General features: G+C 33.5%; 2 long non-coding RNA genes across 9 annotated transcripts in view; one reads left to right on the top strand and one right to left on the bottom strand.

Annotated features, from left to right (window-relative positions):
* The window catches only part of LOC139429122 (uncharacterized), a 228,155-nt gene extending 207,352 nt beyond the window's left edge, over window positions 1-20,803 (bottom strand). Inside the window, exons 1-3 of the long non-coding RNA XR_011639829.1 lie at window positions 20,217-20,803; window positions 17,798-17,924; window positions 17,637-17,734 (exon numbers count right to left, since the gene is read on the bottom strand). This is a non-coding gene — a long non-coding RNA (uncharacterized lncRNA). The remainder of the gene's footprint in view (window positions 1-17,636; window positions 17,735-17,797; window positions 17,925-20,216) is intronic.
* LOC139429121 (uncharacterized) lies at window positions 72-8,938 on the top strand. 8 transcript variants are annotated; one of them, XR_011639828.1, is made up of 15 exons: window positions 72-153; window positions 208-996; window positions 1,080-1,357; window positions 1,413-1,664; window positions 1,737-2,397; window positions 2,464-3,011; window positions 3,077-3,305; window positions 3,385-3,649; window positions 3,716-3,836; window positions 3,893-6,377; window positions 6,444-6,582; window positions 6,643-7,399; window positions 7,462-7,574; window positions 7,643-7,917; window positions 7,974-8,938. It is a non-coding gene; the product is annotated as an uncharacterized lncRNA (long non-coding RNA). The 8 variants fall into 8 exon arrangements; XR_011639821.1 differs by lacking the exon at window positions 72-153 and having other exon boundaries at window positions 496-996; window positions 6,643-6,660; window positions 6,717-7,399; XR_011639825.1 differs by lacking the exon at window positions 72-153 and having other exon boundaries at window positions 496-996; window positions 1,080-1,353; window positions 1,447-1,664.
* Window positions 20,804-21,639: the final 836 nt, after the last annotated feature.

Here is a 21,639-nt window from a genome sequence, read left to right as displayed (position 1 = left end):
CAAGCAAATCTTTGAAACTGGTCGAACCAAAACGCCATTGGTGGTGTTAACAGATACGACGCGAACGAGTCCATCTTGGCCAGGGTAGATGTCGCATACACGCCCAAATGTCCATTGAAGTGGCGGTTTTTGGTCGTGTTTTATAACAACAAGGTCTTCGACGTTAATTCCTGGAGAATTTTCCGACCATTTGTGTCTCTGTTGTAGTGTGTGCAAATACTCGTCACGCCAGCACCCCCAGAAATCTTGGACCATCCTTTGGATTAGGTTCCAACGGTCAAGACGATTTAACGGTCGTTTTGTAAGGTTAGGTTCCGGTAATTCGGAATTAAGTGGACCTAAAACTAAAAAATGCGCGGGGGTTAAGGGTTGTAAGTCATTTGCATCACCTGACATCGGATACAACGGCCTTGAATTTAATACTGCTTCCACTTGTGTTAAGACGGTGTACATTTCTTCGAATGTAAGTATCTGCTCTCCGATAACTCTTGTGAGATGGTTTCTCACCGATTTTACTCCCGCCTCAGATAATTCATTGAAATGGGGGCCTCCGGGAGGATTAAAGTGCCAGTTGATCCCAAAGGAGATACCAGTTGCTGCGGCCAATTCACGAAGTTTGTTGTCAGCTCCCACAAACTTTGTTCCTTGGTCGCTAAATAACATCGAGCACTGTCCTCTACGAGATAGAAAGCGTCGGAGAGCAGCGATAAAGGCGTCTGTCGATAAGTCTGAAACTAACTCTAAGTGTACGGCTTTAGTGGACGCACAAACAAAAACGCAAATGTACGACCTTACAGACCGTACGCCACGAGAGCGATGCATTGTAGTAAATATTGGGCAGGCAAAGTCCACCCCAGATACGTAAAAGGCTTTCAGCTCAGAGAATCGGTAACTGGGAAGATTAGCCATCAATGCTAATCGTCGCGGTGACAGAATCCAGAACTGCTGAGCCAGAAGTGCGTGCAGAGTACGATGTCCAGGATGCAAAAACTCGCGGTGAGTATCTTCAATAACTAATTCACTCAACCGAGAATCACGCGGCAATAATAACGGATGTTTTTGTTCGTATGACACTTTAGAATGTTTTAACCGTCCACCCACCCTGAGCAACCCATCCTGATCAAGAAAAGGAACGAGTTTACGAATGGGTTTTGGAAGTTTTTTAGATTTGAGAATAGGAGTAAAGATCTCAGAAAAATGTTCACGCTGAACATGTTTAACAAGAACGTGTAGAGCTTTTTGGAGCTCAAATTGAGACAATAAAGCGGAGAATAAGGACTTCTGTTTTCTAGTTCTAAGTATAAATCGCAGCACGCAAGCTACAATTCTTTTAATCTTTGATAAAGATGAAATGTTAGTAAGTAAATTATCGATAAAGTTTGTAGAATTTTCTATTAAGTTAACTACGATAGGTTTTTGTTCATTGATCAATTCTTGATCATTTAGATTACACATGACCTGAGATGGCCAAGAGTAAGAATTAGAGATTAGCCAAGTGGGGCCGTTCCACCATAGATTAAATGAGGACAGCTGGTCCGGAAACAGACCACGGGAACCACAATCAGCTGGATTGTCCGACGATGGGACATATTTCCATGAGGTTGGAGGTAATATTTCCCGAATGTGGCTTACCCGATTAGATACAAATACTTTCCATTTGTGAGGTAAAGAAGTTACCCAATTTAAAACAACCTGGGAATCGGACCAGGCGGTAACAGAGGTTATTTTAATTTCAGGAGATAGATTTTCCTGAATAATTTTTAAAAGATCGGCGAGCAATACCGCTGCACAAAGCTCAAGTCGATGGACTGAGAGAGTTTTAAGAGGAGCTACTCGGGATTTACCGCAGATAAAATAAGTCGTCACAGATTGAGGTGTAACACATCGCAAATATGCTACCGCACAGTAGCCACTTTGCGAAGCGTCGCAAAACAAATGAAGTTGGATTGAGTTTGAGTCATCGGGAATTATTAAGCGTGGTACACGTAAGTTAGATAATAATTTTAATTTAACTCTAAAATCTTGCCAATTTTGAGCAATATGATATGGAGGAATTTCATCCCACTCAAGATTCAGTTGCCAAAGTTGCTAAATAAAACATTTTGCCTTAAAGGCACAGGGGGTTAAAAAGGGTCATAGATGCGGAAAATGTCAGACAAAATAGATCGTTTTGTGGAAAGTGAGGGACGAGGACAATAGGAATAGTGAAACATATCGCTGTTGGGGTCCCATTGTAGTCCCAGAACCTTGACGCAGGATATTTCATCGTAGTCCATTGATATTGGAGTTTGTATGTCGCTTTCCGAGACCGATCGTAAGATTTCGTTGCAGTTACTGGCCAATTTCCTCAGCTCAAAACCTCCTTTTTTTAAAAGTGTGATTAATTCCTTTTGTAAGGTAAGACCTTCTTTGATGGAATTTATCCCAGTGACGATATCATCAACATAGATATTATTTTTTAAGATATTTGCAGCTAAAGGATATTCATTAATATATAGATTAGCCAGTTCCAACAGAGTGCGCAGGGCTAAGAACGGAGCCGACGATACGCCATATGTAACTGTATTAAGAATGAATTCTTGTAATGGCTTTTGAGGAGAGAATCGCCAAAGGATTCGTTGGTAATTCCTATCTTGAGAGGAAATCAAAATTTGGCGGTACATCTGCTTGATGTCGCACGTGAAGGCAAATTTGTAACATCGAAAATTAAGTAAAACCTTGACGATCTCCTGTTGTAACTTGGGACCAATCAGTAAGTTATCGTTTAACGATTTCCCATTCGAAGTTTGGTGCGCGCATTATACAATGATGAGGAATGTAGTATGTAGCTGAGGAAAGAGGTGAGCTGATGGTATTTAAAGACATGTGACCGGAGGAAAGATAATCAGACATAAAGGATATGTAATCGTCATGTAACGAAGGGTTTTTGAGTAAACGGTTTTCTAAGGATTTAAATCTTTTGAGAGCAGTTTGATAGGAATCTCCCAGTGTAGGTTTATTGTACTTGAAGGGTAAGGAAACGATGAAACTACCACCAGTCGTACGTGTATAATTATCTCGAAAATGTTTTTCACAGGCTTCTTCTTCCGGGGTGAATACAGATTTCATGGGAATCGACTCAATTTCCCAAAACTTTTGTATCGTATGATCAAGTGAGCATGAAGAAGCTATCGTTGACAAACAAGTTGATGTTGGTGTCGATGAAGATAATGAAGAACGTCCCATAAGCAACCAACCGAAAACGGATTCAACTGCGACTGGATCGTTTGGACCTCCTCGTATACGACCACCAGTAAAGATTTGAGGTACAAATTCCGCACCCAGAAGTAAATCAACTTCTTTAAGATTCGATTTAAATTCCTTTTGAAAATTTAAATTTTTTAGATGTTCATAAGCCATTTGAATGTCTTGATAAGTGGGTTGATCAGAACATATGTTGGGTGTAATTATAGCATCAAAATCAAAGGACGGTTGTGACATGGTTGAACGTAACATTTAACTTTTCCTTTGTTGCATACAGAAGTCATAGAATTAAAGCCTCTGATTTCTAATGAAGTATTTCGAATCCGAGGCAAACGAAGTTTTTTAGCAAGTTTTGCTGTAATGAAGTTGGACATACTTCCGGAGTCTATTAAGGCTCGAACGAGATGTAATGTACCAAATCGATCTTTGATTTGCAAAAAAGCGATCGGTAAAATAATCTGTTGATTTGTAGAGTCGGAGGTTTGACTGACATCACAGGCTGTAGTTCCGACATGAACCAATGACGATTTAGAATTATCGAAGCGTAAAGAGCTGTGGTGTTTTTGATGGCAAACTCTACAACGAATGTTACGGTTGTATTTTTCCTTAATGTTGTTGAATTTTTGTTTAATTAATTTTTCTTTTTCAGCGACAATTCTCCGAAGATCTCCTTTCATGATTTTCCTTTTTCCTTTTCAAGTTATTTTCCCCTAAACTTATTTTACTTCTTCGTTTCCCCTAAAAGATGGTGTTAATTGTTTCGTTATTCTTGCTTGTGCGCAAGTATCTATTTTTTGTGAATTTTTGAGGATATTTATCGTCTGTGTAAGATTTTCTCTTCCTCTTTTCAAGTCAGATCAATACGTGTACGCACGTAGAATTAGGATTTTTGGTCAAGCCATTTTGAATTTTTCGCGTGGTGATTGGTTCCTAATCCAAATTTTTGGGATTCATCTACGTGTTGTGCAATTTATTGATAACGTTTTTGCACGTCCAATTATAGGATTGTTCCGGATTAAACCGTATTTTGAAACTTTTTTAAGTTTTTCTGACTAAACCTCGAAGATCTGAGGTAAGATATTTTTATTAAATATGTTTTATATTTTCCCTTACACATTCATACCTTCATTTATTCAAACATACATCCTTTTACCACCAAATTAATTAAACTATTATCATCATTTTTTTTTATATCTTATTTTTCCATCCTTTCTACTCTTTTTTTTTATATATTTTTTTTTTCTTTTCTAATTTCCTCGTGTTCATTTAAGGTTTTAATTGAAGAGCATAAATTTTGGCAATCTTTCTGTAACATTTTCGAGACAGAAGTTTGGTTATTTTGTGAGATTTTCAATTCATTTTCGAAGTTCTACCTTTTCGGAGGGGTTCTTCCTTGAGGATTTTGGTCGAGGTTGTGTGGTGAGGCCGCCTTTGAACGGTCTCGACCTTTGGTAATACCACTGCCACCAGAAACAGTATTTCGCGCTTCCTAATTCTTAGTCTGAAGGACCCCAAATTGATCCTAGCGAATCAATCAAAACTAAATGACAAGCGCGCGGTCACTATTTCAGAACCGTGGGTTCTTGCACTAAGGCTCTGTCAGGAAAAGGGGAAAATCAAAAGACAAGTGTTCTAACCACACTTAAACTATATTAACAAGTAAAAATAGATAATGAACAAAAAAATGAACCTTATAATCTACCTACGATTATCTATGACCCGACGTTACTTCGTAATCCGTAATTTGTAATCCCCCTGAAAAAGGTCTTACAAGCCCTTAAGTAACCTCGGGTATTGGAGGGGTGCAAAAACCTTCTTGAGGCGTTCCTATCGCCTGGATGTTCCCGACACCTGGGCCAATCCAAAATACGGGGCGGATGTTTTACAATAATTTTCTGAGCCAATGAGGAAATTTGGGGAAGGGAACAATTTTTGACCACGGGGCCAGAAGATAACATCCGCCACTAGCTAATCCCAAAAATCATCACGTAAATCCCAAACTGTGGGAGCCATCAAACCTTCACGTTTTCTAACGTCTATTGTATTTTTAACGACTTTTTCGTTATCTACGTTTTCCCATAAATTTGCTTGTACATTAATCTTTCTCAAAATTTATTTCGACGTCTGGTCACCATCCCGGACGTCGGTCATAAACGCGAGACGTGATTTCTGGTTTTTAGAAGAAAAAGGCTGCACGCCAGGAATATACAATTCGTATGGTTTATTCCCAAAACCATTAAATAATTTCCGAATTATTACAGTTGCATTACCACTACCCATTAAGTTTTGCTTTCCCTGAATCGGAGGAGATTGTCGCTGGAGCTGGAAGAATTTGCTTGGATCGTCTACACGTGGTCAAGACAAGGTCAGACCTAAACGTTTGTTTTTATATACCGCTTCCCGGTGAACTTTTGTTCAATTAATTAGTACAATATAAATTAAATTCATTAATTCATAAATCAAATAAATTAATTAAATATATTTTATATATATCATAAAATTATCATAGATTGAAAATATTCAGTATTTTGTTGTCAGTTAAATCAAACAACATAATTTTTATTTTTTACATTTACATTTTTTTTTTTTTTGTTTCACGATTTAGTTTTTATTTTCTTTCTCGACGCCACACTGATATCAGGGGTACGGGTCGTGCGCGTAATTCAATTCACATTTATTATTTTCTTTTTGCGTACTTGTTTTGGTCATTTATTTCAACATTTTTTTTTGGTACGCCAACAATTCTTTTCTTTTTTTATTGTGTTGCTTCACGTTTGCTGGACAACAACATTATTACTTACGTATATCACAATAATATTTTTTTATTTACCTTATTATTTTTTTTACCGAATAAATATTTTTTGCAACTTAAAATATCTCGAACTGTTTATTATTATTTTTTTTTTTTTGTGTTTGTGTCCACTTGTGTCGACTGCATCACTTTACCACCTCACGTCACAGTTCGTGGACAACGCAGGGTTAACTGTGTGGCGCCTTATAAATAACCCCACCCGTCTTCACTGGGCCGGCCGAGGACCTGCGTTAGTTATTAAATTGCTAATCGACTGTATTGTTCTTGTTTTTGTGTTCATAAGTCGTCACACGATGAATAGATGAACAGCTATTTATTTGATGTGAGTTATTAAGGCAATTACGACATAAGTTGTTGTCTCTGGCAAATGATAATCTCTCGGCTGCAGATTTTGCGTGAAATGTTGAACATCGATATAATGGATGTAATTGGGAGCACAACACACATTTAATTTTTGTGGCCTCTTCCACCTTCAGATTGATGGATGGCTTGTTGCGAATATTTTGAGACGATTTTGATTGATTCAGGTGAGTTTTTTCATTTGACATAAGTGAAACTGAATTCAAAGCTTTTGCCTGCTTTTCCAGGAAATCGGTCAATTGAGTGTAGGTTGGAATTTCAACTGACGCCTGTTCGGATTCAAATTTCGTCTTTGTTGCAGTATTGATCTTCAGAAGAAGAATATTGAATAAGAGAAAATCCCAATGTTGAACGGGAAACTTAAGCGATCGGAACCCTTCAACATTGAAGGTATCAATAAAATATCGGAAAGACTTGGACGATTCATCATGAACAGGTTTTAAATTTATAATCTCGTTAAAATAAAGCGTAGCCAAATGACGCTTGTTCTGATATCTTCCTTTCAAGGTGGTATAGGCAATAGAATAGTTTTCATTTGTGACGAGAAGGCCCTTTAACAAATTAAACGCTTCTCCTCTCAAGGAAGTAAGCAAATATTGATACTTTGCCACTGGTGACAAGGAATCGTTTTCATGAATTAACGTTCTAAATAAATCAAAAAATGTCGGCCAGTTTTTATAATTTCCATCGAAAGTCGGAATGACAATTTTATTTAATTTAGGCGTAGACGGAGCTGGAACAGAATCGGAAGCATCGGGTTGTTGCATTTTGTGAAAGAGAGCCTTTATAGTAAAATGGGCCGTATCAACATCTTTGCGAATTTTATCTTGATCATCAAAGTCCGTTTCTTCAATAAGTCCTATAATTTGATTGTGTATGGTTTTAAATTCGTCGTAAGCTTCATCAGCACGTTTGGCTTGTTCAAGAATGATGAGTTGTAGAGAGGAATCATCGGAAGCAGTTTGACCACTGTCTCGAGCCTCGGTAAGACGATTTTGGAGAACATTTCGTCGTAACTTTAATTTTGTAAGCTTTTCCATCTCAAGGGAGACTTAGGAAAGTTAATATGAATGGGGATAATTGAGGTAGCCAAGGGGAAACACCATAAAGGGAAAATCAAAATGAAAATTACAATATATTCTATTGTAAGAATATTGAGGTAAGAATTTAAGTTGCAAGGGCAATAAATTCCCAGAAAAAAAAATAAAAAAAATAATGAAATTCCAGGGGGAATGAATTCTCTTAAGGGAGAATGAAGAAAAACTAAAAGAAAGATATTCCAAAAATGTGCAAAGTAAGAAAAATCAAAATTATTCCAAGGGGAATAGATTCTCAAGGGAGAATTAAGAAAAAATTAAAAGAAAAATATTCCAGAAAATGTGGAAGTAAAAGAAATCAAAATTATTCCAAGGGGAATAGATTCTCAAGGGAGAATTTAAAAACTGATAAAGAATAAAGTAGATATTCCGAAAGAACGATTGACAACGCGCAACGTCAAAAAGGTTTTCTTTAAACAAGAGAAATATATTGATAATAATAATTGTTTTATTATTTTCAGCTTTAAACGCAATAGTTGTTGGGTTTAATTGCTGAGATGACGATGAAAAACTCAGATTTGTAAAACGAAAAACGTGAAGATAGGCGTGAGGAAAAATGGCGATTGACAGAGAAGGCGTTAAATTTGCCCAAAAACCGGTAACCAAAATGCCGAATCTGGCTCGAAGGGTCACTACCTTTTTACAATTGAAATAATGCCGATCAATGCCGATAATGCATCGATAATAAATCAAGGTGAAGGAGAACGTTAGAGGGCGCACACCCCCGAGCGGATTGATGATTTGGGGTTTCGAAATGCGTTCTTGCATGAACAGGTATTCTTCTATATTAATTTTTTAATTTATAAAATAAATCAAACAACCATGTGTTTTTCTTAATAAAAAGGACACATTTGACAACCAACTTTATTCAACCTCTTTTCAATCTCAATCTTTGAAATACAATATTTCAACGTTACATTTTTGTATGACGTTTCGGAAAAAACTAGTTTTATGAGATAGAAAATCGTGCTCTTGATGTAACTGTGGGGCGTAGTTTTTGACAAATATCGGTTTACCGAATTGTAATTGGTTTTAATTGTTTTGTGACTGTGATGTTTAAATATTACTAATGACGATTAAAGTTTTGGTAAGTTATTACGTTAAGATAGTCTAATAATTTTAAGTGTCAGATTAAGGTTGAAATATAAGATTTTAATTACGGAATCTAACCAATGTCATTTTCCTAGTCAAGGCAATATACAGTGTCCGTCAAAAAGTCAGCAACACCAGTTTTATTTCTGTTCCATTGCATCTACATTTCTGAAATTTAGTTTATGTGGGATGTTCATACCGACCTTTCAATCTAAGGTACTTTCAAGATGGTTGCCACTTCCGGTACCCCAGAAGTAGACCACAACTTCGTTATTTTAAATGGAATGCTGTAGTTTTTATTGCACCTTTTAATTATATGCGCAAAAATAAGTTGACTTTGATAAAAGTTATTAGTACCTAGCGCTTTTCGTTTTGGAGTTATTTTGATTTCAAATTTTTCTTGGCAATTTTCACCGTGCTCTTTAAAACTTCATATCTCAGCAAACGTTCATTCAAAAAAGCTCTAAATTGGCACGATTACTCTTCAAATGATGTAAAATAGATTATTATTTGCTATATCACAGTATCTTGTACAGTATGGTCAAAAAGTGAATTACCTTTTTCCGCATTCAATGGCAAGAAAGTGAAAACTTTAAATGGTAAGCCTCATATTTGATTAGCTCATCAGAAAGGGAATTTGCCGGGAAATACCAGAAACCGGTTATATTTTTATTAGGACATGATATTTTGACAGTTTTTCGTTTTATTTATTTTTACAAGTAACTTTGATTGATAATCTTTTAGTTAATTATCTTTTATTTACCAAAAATAACAAATAGAAGAACAAATAAATGAATCAATGAAAACAAAAATTAGGTTTGGATAAAAAATTTCATTCTCTCACTGGTAGGTTAAAAAAGTATGGGGCGTACCATATAAAATTTTTATAAAAAGGCGAGGCGAGAAGCGGTATCAGCCTGATCGGATGCCATCTTCGAACATCTTTCACTCCTCCAAATAGACCTACACATGGCCGAAGTAAACCGTGAGGATGTACAAAGGGACCGTTGGGGCCTAAGTGCTTTGGTTATACCACCTGTGGTTTAACCAACCTCACATGAAACTACATACATACAAGACTATTTCATAGTGAAGGGATGAAATTCTCCATATTTCTCAATAAAATATATAAAAAATAGAAAAAGTAAAAACTTTTTGTGAGAAATAATTAAATATTAAAATTTATTATTAAAGAGCAGACATGTTTCGAAACGATTGTTTCATCTTCAGTACTTTAAAATATATGCAAAATGATTGAAAAATACAAAAATATAAATATATTGGGAATATCTTAGTAAATTTTAGCAAATTTTCTTAAAAATAAAATTATTTCTATATAGGTTTTCTTTTTGTTAAAAATAAAAAATTTTAGAAATATTGGAAATAAACTTATGTTAGTAAACTTATAGATACTTATAGTACTGAAGATGAAACAATCGTTTCGAAACATGTCTGCTCTTTAATAATAAATTTTAATATTTAATTATTTCTCACAAAAAGTTTTTACTTTTTCTATTTTTTATATATTTTATAGTGCTGTAAGGAGTGTTCTCTCCCGTGTTCCTAGTTTATTAACTGATTCTTTATAGTATTATTATAAGTATTGTTTTCTTTTTTTATTTTGTTGCTGTTTATTGAGTGTTACTGTTATTTTTAGTGTTACGTTTAAATTACCTATCAGAAGTATGCATTTTTATTGATTATTTAATATTTAATTTATTGTCCGCTTTAAAAAGCCCCGCGAGCAACAGTTGATTTAAAAGTAAAAAAAAAGAAAAACACGTATTTTTCAATTCCGCTTCATAATTATGCCATCTAGTGGCCACAAGCTTAACTAATGGTGGAGCGATGTCTATTTTGCACGGCCACACACACAGACACGACCGCTGAGTTCCCCCACACCATGACAGTTTCATCACGGTTCAATGCAGGATAACCATAGAAACCTGTAAAATTAATTTCCTTTTTTTGGAACTGAACTCGCTATATTATTATTATTGCCGTTTTTATTAAAAAAAATCTAGGATATGAGTATTCAAATGTTTAGTTAATAATAAAGTTAATATTTTTTTTGTTAATTATAACCATGTTTCCTTATCAATTTAACAAGTTTACTAAAACATTACAGTACCAATAAGTTTTATCAAAGTCAACATATTTTTTTACGTGCAATGGGGTCATACACACTTATTAAATTTAGAGAAAATTTTTACGTCAAACGATATATGCAAGTATATGCATGAACACAAAGTAAAAGAAATATTTTGATCAATTTTATATTTTGCGTAATTTGAAGTGAAAAATAGCAAATATTCAAACGAAATAATTTCGCGGCTTTTCTGTGACGTAAGAACCGCACTGCCTAAAACAAGTTAAATTGTCCGTTAGATAGCGCTTGCGGTGTGACAGTGTAAAAACAAAACCATGGATGTAATAGAGTGTCTCTATTACCCAGGCTACCAAAATTAAGAAAAAAACTATACGAATAGGGGAACCGAGAAAAGATACGTGAGACACCTGTATAAGAGGTTGTCTAGGTTCCTATATTGTAATTCTTTGATTTTAGTTTGTGTGCGAGAGGCAAGAGTGGAAGTGTTTCATGACGTAAGTGGCGACGGATTGCGCGCGCACCCTCAATGTCATGTTTAGTGACAGTTTAAGTGTCTTATCTAGTATAACATAAATCTATTACTACTTTAGCTTCCTTCAATTATTTCATGATAAGTGAATTTATATTAAAAATTAAGTTGAATTATTTTCTGTTTTACTACCGCAGCTAATTAGATACTACACCAAATATATTAAAGTAAAACGTTAATTAAGTTAAGTAATGAAAGTTTTAGTAATTTGAATTATTTCCTGGTATTATTTGTCGCCATTGAGGTATTGCGCAGTATGGATGCGTATAAACTTAGACAACCTCTTATATACTAACCTTGACGTTTTCCTCCATGGTCTTTTGTTTCGACGAACGATTTCGCAACGTCGCTCGCTTCGCTTCTGTATGGATAGGCCATAACGCCTTACAAACTATGCTATTGATAAATATCGCATGTTTGTAAACAGTTGGTGCTTTGATTTACTTTAATTTTGCGTTAAATTGGGCTAAAACTAATTGATAAATAGATTTACTGAATGTAAATTTATTATATTGAATTGTGGTTACTTCGCGCACGGAAACAAAAAGAAGAGGAAAATTTACTCCTTTCTATAACATTGGATGGTAGAAAGAAAAAACGAATTTTTCATTTAATAGTTTTATTAACAGAGTGGCTCTTACATTGACGTCTGGGTGTGCAATGCATACTCAACAAATTGTAATTAGCACGTACATTAAATTTTGCAAAATAAATATAAAATGAAAAAATTAATCATTAATTTAATTGTCAATAATATCACACAAATACAAATAACACATACCAAATAAATAGAACGTAAGCGTAAATAGAACGTATTAGTACAATCGGTAATTAAAAGTACATACAAAGGGTTTTAAATCTCAATTAACGAGCTTCTCTTGACCGAGAGTCTCAGTTCTCAACTCTTCTTCCACCGAACCCTTTCCCTGAACTCCACTCTAGGAATTAAATTAAATAAACGTCAGGTTGTTTAGATTAATTATGTTATTTCGTGAAATCAGCAAAATCGTCCTCAGGCACGACTGCAACCGAAAAACTTGAATTAACTTATATACCCCAACGTAAAGTCCAAAACTCAATATCTGACCATACCATAAAATCCATTACTAGAACCTAAATTCAAGAACAATTTCTTCAAAAAAGTCTCAGGTCAACTTATGCATAATAAACCGAGATTTAATTTTTTAGAATTAAGTGGAGTGCATGAGATGTCTTGTAAAGATTGTGGGTGGATCTATATAGGTCAGACGGACAGGAATCTGAGAGTCCGAGCACGAGCACGTCATCTTACTAAGGATTCCTCCGTTTTCTGCAAACACCTGAAAGAACACGAGCACTCTGCAGACATATATTAGAAACATAAGATTACTAAAACATGTCAACAAACCCATGGAACTTGACCTATTTGAAGAGTTCTTTATACATTCCAATAAGGAAAATACTAAAAAGCCACTATTGAATGACATCACCGGATTTTTTAACAACATTTCTTAAAATATATAAAAAATTAAATTAATTTCTAAAGTTCCCCTTTTCCAAATAAATAAATATCCTAATAATTATCCTAAATATATATTCAAATAAATATCCTTGGATTCAGTAAACATTTCTGTTGGTTAATTTCTTGAAGACCACGTTAAATGGAACAAGTATAACCTACCTCTCATTTTAATTTTGTATAATCTCTCTTCCCTCTTTTATAAAGAAGTTAAGAATAATAGCTAAGATATATGATCATATAGTTATAAAGGACCAATTCCTTTGGAATTTTGCCTTCTAATATACCTTGACGATAAATTATTAACACCTTGATTTTAAGTTAATTTAAGTTTTTCGGTTGCAATCGTGGCTGAGGGCGATTTCATAATCGAAATACACCTCATTATATAGCACCGATTTCACAAAATAATATAATTCATCTAAGCAACCTAACTTTTATTTAATTTAATAATACTTAAGATACCCTAGAGTAAACGCTTGCTTTCATCCACTCTAGGAATTCCAACTCTTGACCGAACTCTAAAATCTAATATCGAACTGCCTGGTCTTTTCTTCGGTCTGAGATTTTAAACCCTTTGCTCCGAGCGCTCTTAACCTAAACAATTGTTTCAAACTCGGACCTTTGAAAACGTTCCGCACTAAACTAAAGTAGGGGAGAAATCCTAGAGAACCCTTCTCGAGATAGTGAAACAAAAATAGTAAGTGACACACAAAAAATCAAAATGTGAATCGAAATAATTCTTCCGAATATTGTCGCGCAACTGCTCAGGATACATTAGAAATGGCATACATTAGAAGTGGTATACATTACAAATGGCATACATTAGAAATCGACAACGTCGTGGATATGATATTAGCATTCTTTCGAATATTGTCGCTCAACTGCTCAGGATACATTAGAAATGGTATACATTAGAAATAGCATACATTAGAAATCGACAAGGGCGTGGATATGATATTACCATTCTTCCGAATATTGTCGCTCAACTGCCAGGATAAATGGCATACTATAGAAATAGCATACATTATAAATGGCATACATTAGAAATGGTATACATTACAAATGGCATATATTAAAAATCGACAACGTCGTGGATATCATATTAGCATTCTTCCGAATATTGCCGCTCAACTGCTCAGGATACATTAGAAATGGTATATATTACAAATAGCATAAATTAGAAATGATATACATTAGAAATCGACAACGTCGTGGATATGATATTAACATTCTTTCGAATATTGTCGCTCAACTGCTCAGGATACATTAGAAATGGCATACATTAGAAATGGCATACATTAGAAATGGTATATAGTAGAAATGGCATACATTAGAAATGGCATACATTATAAATGGTACACATTAGAAATAGCATACTTTAGAAATGGCATATATTTGAAATGGTATATAGTAGAAATGGCACACATTATAAATGGTACACATTAGAAATAGCATACTTTAGAAATGGCATATATTAGAAATGGCATACATTAGAAATGGTATATAGTAGAAATGGCATACATTAGAAATGGTATACATTACAAATGGCATACATTAGAAATGGTATATAGTAGAAATGGCATACATTAGAAATGGCATACATTACAAATGGCATACATTAGAAATCGACAACGTCGTGGATATAATATTAGCATTCTTTCGAATATTGTCGCTCAACTGCTCAGGATACATTAGAAATGGCATACATTAGAAATGGTATACAGTAGAAATGGCATATATTAGAAATCGACAAGGGCGTGGATATGATATTACCATTCTTCCGAATATTGTCGCTCAACTGCTCAGGATACATTAGAAATGGTATACATTAGAAATAGCATACATTAGAAATCGACGAGGGCGTGGATATGATATTACGATTCTTTCGAATACTGTCGCTCAACTGCTCAGGATACATTAGAAATGGCATAAATTAGAAATGGTATACATTAGAAATGGCATACATTAGAAACGGTATACATTACAAATGGCATACATTAGAAATGGCATACATTAGAAATCGTCAACGGCGTGGATATGATATTAGCATTCTTTCGAATATTGTCACTCAACTGCTCAGGATACATTAGAAATGGCATACATTAGAAATGGTATACAGTAGAAATGGCATATATTAGAAATCGACAACGTCGTGGATATGATATTAGCAATCTTTCGAATATTGTCGCTCAACTGCTCAGGATACATTATAAATGGTATACATTAGAAATAGCATACATTAAAGATGGCATACATTAGAAATCGACAACGGAGTGGATATGATATTAGCATTCCTCCGAATATTGCCGCTCAACTGCTCAGGATACATTAGAAATGGCATACATTAGAAATGGTATACATTACAAAAGGCACACATTAGAAATGGCATACATTAGAAATCGACAACGGCGCGGATATGATATTAACATTCTTCCGAATATTGTCGCTCAACTGCTCAGGATACATTAGAAATGGCATACATTATAAATGGTACACATTAGAAATGGCATACATTATAAATGGTACACATTAGAAATGGTATACATTACAAATGGCATACATTAGAAATGGTATACATTAGAAATGGTATACATTAGAAATGGTATACATTACAAATGGTATACATTACAAATGGTATACATTACAAATGGTATACATTACAAATGGTATACATTACAAATGGTATACATTACAAATGGTATACATTACAAATGGTATACATTACAAATGGTATACATTACAAATGGCATACATTAGAAATCGACAACGTCGTGGATATATTAACATTCTTCCGAATATTGTCGCTCAACTGCTCAGGATACATTAGAAATGGCATACATTAGAAACGGTATACATTAGAAATGGCATATATTAGAAATGGCATATATTAGAAATGTCATACATTAGAAATGGTATATAATAGAAATGGCATACATTAGAAATGGTATACATTACAAATGGCATACATTAGAAATCGACAACGTCGTGGATATATTAACATTCTTCCGAATGTTGTCGCTCAACTGCTCAGCATACATTAGAAATGGCATACATTAGAAACGGTATACATTAGAAATGGCATACATTAGAAATCGACAACGTCGTGGATATGATATTAGCATTCTTCCGAATATTGTCGCTCAACTGCTCAGGATACATTAGAAATGGCATATATTAGAAATGGTATAGATTAAAAATGGCATACATTAGAAATAGCATACATTATAAATGGTACACATTAGAAATGGCATACATTATAAATGGTACACATTAGAATTGGCATATATTAGAAATAGCATATATTAGAAATGGGTTAGGTTGCATCTAAGCCCATTCTGTTGGAACAAATGGAAAGAAACTTTAAATAATAGCATTCTCCGATATTTATTTCAGAAGATCTCATCGGCACACTATTTTGTGTGTTGTTCTCGCTCGTACACTGCTAGCTTGGAAGACGTAATACCTTAAGCGGTATTCCACCCTAACCGGCAACGGTATAGGTGGCGCTGCAAGAATTCACATTTTAAAAGCAGCGAAATTGTTTCGAACATTTGAGAAGAGGAGAGAAATTTTGAATAAATGGAAATCAAACACGAAATTATTAATGTGCTATGAAATGCATAGAACTGTGGTAATATGTGCCGGTGACGATGATTTCAAGGTTTATGTTCGCCACTGCTTGGTCGGATCCAGGATCAGACGTTATAATCTGCGACAATGGACACCGAATCGGAACTTTACCACTTTTAAAGTATTGTATGACGTTCGAACCGGGAAGCGCATTATTCTAAGCGACAAACCGCTTGAAAAAATACGGGCAGATTACTGGCCTATGATCGAATTTTGCGAGGCCACAATATCTACCCGATTTTGTGGAAACAGAATAAGATCAACCATTTAAGTCTTCTATATGAATATAGTTAACTATATTCCATGATGACTCCATGATGCGGGAGAAGATAAAAGTTCCATGCGATGTAATGAACTCCACTTTTAGGGGAAATTTTAAAAAACAGTACAGGTTTAAGAAGAAACCTTTTAAAAAATTGTACGATAAATCGACCGTTAAAATCGTGACAATATGTTTAAATAAAATGACATTCACATTTGCGGTCGTCTGAAGATATTTTTCTTATTAGCAAAGAATGCTACTTATTTCTGTTTTGAAGGTGTCGAAAAATATGTAGGATAATCTATCCAAATGTAATTTCTTGTGCCACTAGGGTTATGTACTTTTTGATAATTTTAACGAAATTGTACTGCAAGAATTAAATTTATTCTGCGGTTACAATCGATAGAAATTCTTTTAAATCAGCGGGTAAACGTTTCGTTAAGCTTTGATTACGAGTTTAGGCAACACTAAAGTTTCTTTGTTGCAACAAATCGAAGCTGTAGTAACAAAGCTGTAGTTTTTGTTCATACATCAATTGGCAAAGATGTTTGAGAACTTCAGTAGAAAATTCTAACCTATCAAAAGATAGTGAGGGGATCTTAACATCATGCAATTAGCTTGTTCCCGAAAGCTTTCAATTACTTCTGGTGCTATCGAGCCGATAACAATTCAATCAGATCATTGAATGTACAATGATTGCGATTATCTAAAATAATAATAATCTAAACAGAAACATTTACCGGAACTCGTATTTTAGCCGAAAAGCTGGTCAAGCTGAGTCTTCGGTCGGACAATATTCGAATCGTTCCTATTGCGGCGGTAAAATATAATTTAATGAAATATAGTACGTCCAAATCGGCCAATGGAGTTCGGAAAGTATTCAAGTCGAGGAGAAAGTGTTTTGGTAGAACGGTCCACAAGTCTTCCCATGTTTATATCTAATATAAATTGATACAAATACACACTTTGGCGAACAATGATCTATTAACAGGCTACCAACCTTTCGGGTATCAAATCCTTTACTTGGCGGCAATGGTCTTAGATGACATCTGTGGTGGAAATCTTGATTTTTGTACGAGATTATCATCGTTACGGCAACTGTAAAGTAACATGTTGAGGAATTAGAAGTTTACTGTAATCAACAGCAATAGGCGGACTTACCTTAAACCAAAATACTTTTTGCTCAAAATCTATACAGTATGTAAGGGACATGGTTGATCGTGATGGACATCGCCTCAATCTCGATATGGTAGCAAAGAAAATGTTCGACGATTTTGTAGCCTTTCCCCTAAAAAAGAAAAATAAGGAATATTATTAAAGAGTAATTATTACCTACTTTGATTGGACGTAACTTTAACAAAGAATTGATATTCAGACAAATGTATTAGTTTACGATAGTGTTAACCTTGAAGAAAGATGAGATTGAATTTGTGATTTATTTATTGATAAATTATTAATTGTTAAGTTAAGCGCAGTACATGTTTATTGTTATTTTTAAAAATTTGTTGTTGCGCTATTGTCTTATAATTATTATTGCTCAATTAAGTTAAATATAGAATGCTATAATTTTATTGAATTTGTTCCATAATTTTGCTGCACACTGCATTTACAATCATTTAGAAACAACAACACTCTGGCAATATGCATCTACAGATTTGGTAAGGCGCTGTTAGTAAAGCTTTAGAGGGACAAAATATAAAGAGTTATGAATATTTACAATATCCAAAGAAAATACACAACTTATTTTATAAAAAAATTTAAAAAAAAAAATTTAGATTTAAATAAAAATTCTAGTTAAAATGGACCTTACATGTTTCGACTAAGAATTAGCCATGTTCAGAAGCTCTATAATTCTATAATAATAGAAAAAAATAAAATTATCCATATATGTATTATGCATATTATTCTATTTAAGATTAAGCAATGCAAGATTTTCTTTCCTCGTCTACATAATTTAAAGCGTTAATACTTTCAAATTAAAACACAGTAAAATCTCGATAAAACGGACTAATACGGGGCGGGGGTATCCGTTACATAAAAATATGTTCCTGAATACTGTTTTTCGGCTAGTATGAAAAATTACATTAAATTTTTACACAGGCTGGTTTAGATTTTAATCGGGAAACTTTACTACGAAGTTTTTTATATAAACAGGGCCGTAACTTTTTTGTTTTCGAGCTATGAGCGATCAAAGTTGAGCCAAAAATTTACATTTTATTTCTTATTCCGGCTATAAGTAAACTGAAGAATATGAAAATTTGTATGTGTTGTATTGGTACTGATTATTTTAGAAATATATATATCGATGAATTAAAGTTCTTTTCAGGGTTCAATTGTGGATTCAGTTCAAAAGACCAATTTAATTAAATAAAAAAAATAATAACTTAATAAATTGTTTAATTATTAATACGGGCTTAAATTTTATATCATGTGATGTTGTTAACTCGGACTGAATATCCTAAATCAAAATTAAATTCTCAAAATTTAGTTTGATAATGAACCAAAAAAAAATGAATTAAAGACTCATCTTAATTAGAAGTAATTTGTTTCTCCTTCAAACAATGGTTTCTATGTACGCCTCCTCTATCTCAATTTAAATCCTCGGTGATTTCACACGCTTGCGCTAGGTGTCCAATTCCAAATCGGTCATTTTAATTTTATTCTTCCTTTTTGTATCCTGATTATTCTCAGTTAATGTTTTAAAGGTTCACGAATTTTTAACAAATAGTTTTATACACTTGATTAAATTAGTTTTTTTTTAAGTTCTAGTTTTTTTATATTTAAACTCACATTAAGTTATTCCTTCTTCTCCTTCACTCGGGTTATGTTCTTGTTTTTAGTCTCTTTTTTCTACCTTGCCTTCTACGTTTCAACTCTGATTGTTTGTTATTTTTTTTAAGCGTCGGTTCTTCAATTTTTTTATCAAAATGCATAGCGACTAAGTTCTGGCAACTTGGATTATTCCAAAAATAATTCAAATTTAGGTTTACAAGGTACGTCAAAAGATAATTTATGTAGAATTTCGAAATGACATACAATGTCGATCAAAATATTTTAAATATGTTTTCCTTTTCGTTTTTCCAAAAATGATGATTATCAATGATATTGTATCGATTTGTTGTTTAAATTTCTTCAATTTCATTAACAATATGGTTTTAAATAAGTCTCTATCATTATCGGTGAATTTTGAAAATAAGATTTTGGAATGGATATGGATCAGATATTCGTATCAGTCTGAATTACTACCTTATTACACCTTATTTTCAAGTATACCTTAAGCTTCACTAGCGTTCTCTAAGGGGATGAAATTCACAACCCCTCTGAATATTTTACAAGAACTTTTTTACACCATGGAATATTAAGATAACAAAATATGAGTTGTAAAGGTCATTCTTTAATGGTACTTTTTGTCTCTTGCTTTGTTTAACCTTAAATGGAATATATACATAATATATGTATATTTTTATTTTTTTTTATATTACAGAGTCTCTCAACAATAGTAAATGAACCAAAATATTTATTTAAATCTAAAATGCACATTGATGAAAATGGAGAAATAAAAAAAGAATAATTTACTAACCTAGTAACTCTGAGCTGCAAATTTAGGAGACAGTGTTGACGTTCTTCGACATAAATTCGTTCTCTGTTCTGCCAAGTGGTTCTAGTTATTCAATAATCTTTTTCGCGAACTATCATCGCTGATCATGGTCCATTGACAGAAATTGTTCAGCCAATTGTATGTTTTAAGTATGGACGACATTTCTGCATACCATTGCCATGTTATGTTGAATCACCACTTTCGACCTCATAATGTGCACATAGTAGGAAAAAACGCTTTACTTTATGATGGTCAAGAATCAACAAGAAATTAGTAATTGACTAAAGACGGTTAATAAATAAAATAACTTGCGTTTATTGATGACAGCCTTTTGTTAGCGGACATCGTCAGGAAAACTCAGATTGTAGATTTTGTGTGGAAAAGACAAAAATTAAGATAAACACAGTAATTATAAATTTTAAAGAATACATTTAACTTGTTGCTTTTAATTAACTTTTCTTTTCATGTACACCCAGTTCTGATGTTCACGATCTTTTTTTATGTAACACTACTCTGACAAAAAAGGTTTCAATTTTCAATGCCGTAGTGGGGGATTCTCAATATTATGCTAAAAACGCTTTGTTTCCATTTATAGTTTAGTATGAACAGTTCTTTACTGTGATATTGATATTACTAATGACGAAAGTAGAAAGAAAATTTAATAAATTGAACAAGATCCATTATGCAGTAAGGTTTTTGCTTCTAATTTAAAAAATAACAGGAATGCAATATGACAAACAGACAATGACAAAGAATAAAATATTTTATTTGTAATAGGAGTTACAAATTCAGTAGTAACAGTAGTTTCAAAACGTCAAATGATTTTTTTTATTATTTAGTTTGTTTTCTATGAATTATTTTATGCAATACTTTTATTAATACTTTTTAATAAAACGTGCAAACAAATTTTAATTTCTCCCTTTACATTATTATATTACGATATTTAGACGAACTCTTCAGAACTGGGTGTATTGTTAATATTTTCTGGCTGATAACATTGAAGAAACGTAACATCATTCAACGTTTTCATTATATAGAAAATGTTATAAAACATATTTTCAGATTTTAATTGTAATATATTTCGAATATATTGACTCTTTTCCACTAAGAAACAATTATTTAGTCAACACTTATTAGGAATTGTGGTTTTAAAATAGAAGTCTCATCCTGATATTGGTATAACAGCGATATCGGCACTAAAGAAAAATATCATCGAAAAGTGCAAATTAGAAAAAAGGAAGGAAAAGTTTTTTATAATTATACATGATTCCAGTAACGTGTCTCCGGTACTACTATATTCACATTAAAGGTGCTTAAATGGTTCTTTTTCATTCAGTTTCCACAAAATCGGATAGAAATTCTAGTCTGATAAATTCGATCATAGGCTGATGATCATTATACAGAT

This window comes from Onthophagus taurus, chromosome 2 (genome assembly GCF_036711975.1).
Source record: "Onthophagus taurus isolate NC chromosome 2, IU_Otau_3.0, whole genome shotgun sequence".
In the NCBI taxonomy this organism is placed as follows: domain Eukaryota; kingdom Metazoa; phylum Arthropoda; class Insecta; order Coleoptera; family Scarabaeidae; genus Onthophagus; species Onthophagus taurus.
The sequence above is the reverse complement of the archived record's forward strand: the minus strand, read 5'-3'. Positions and strand labels throughout refer to the sequence as shown.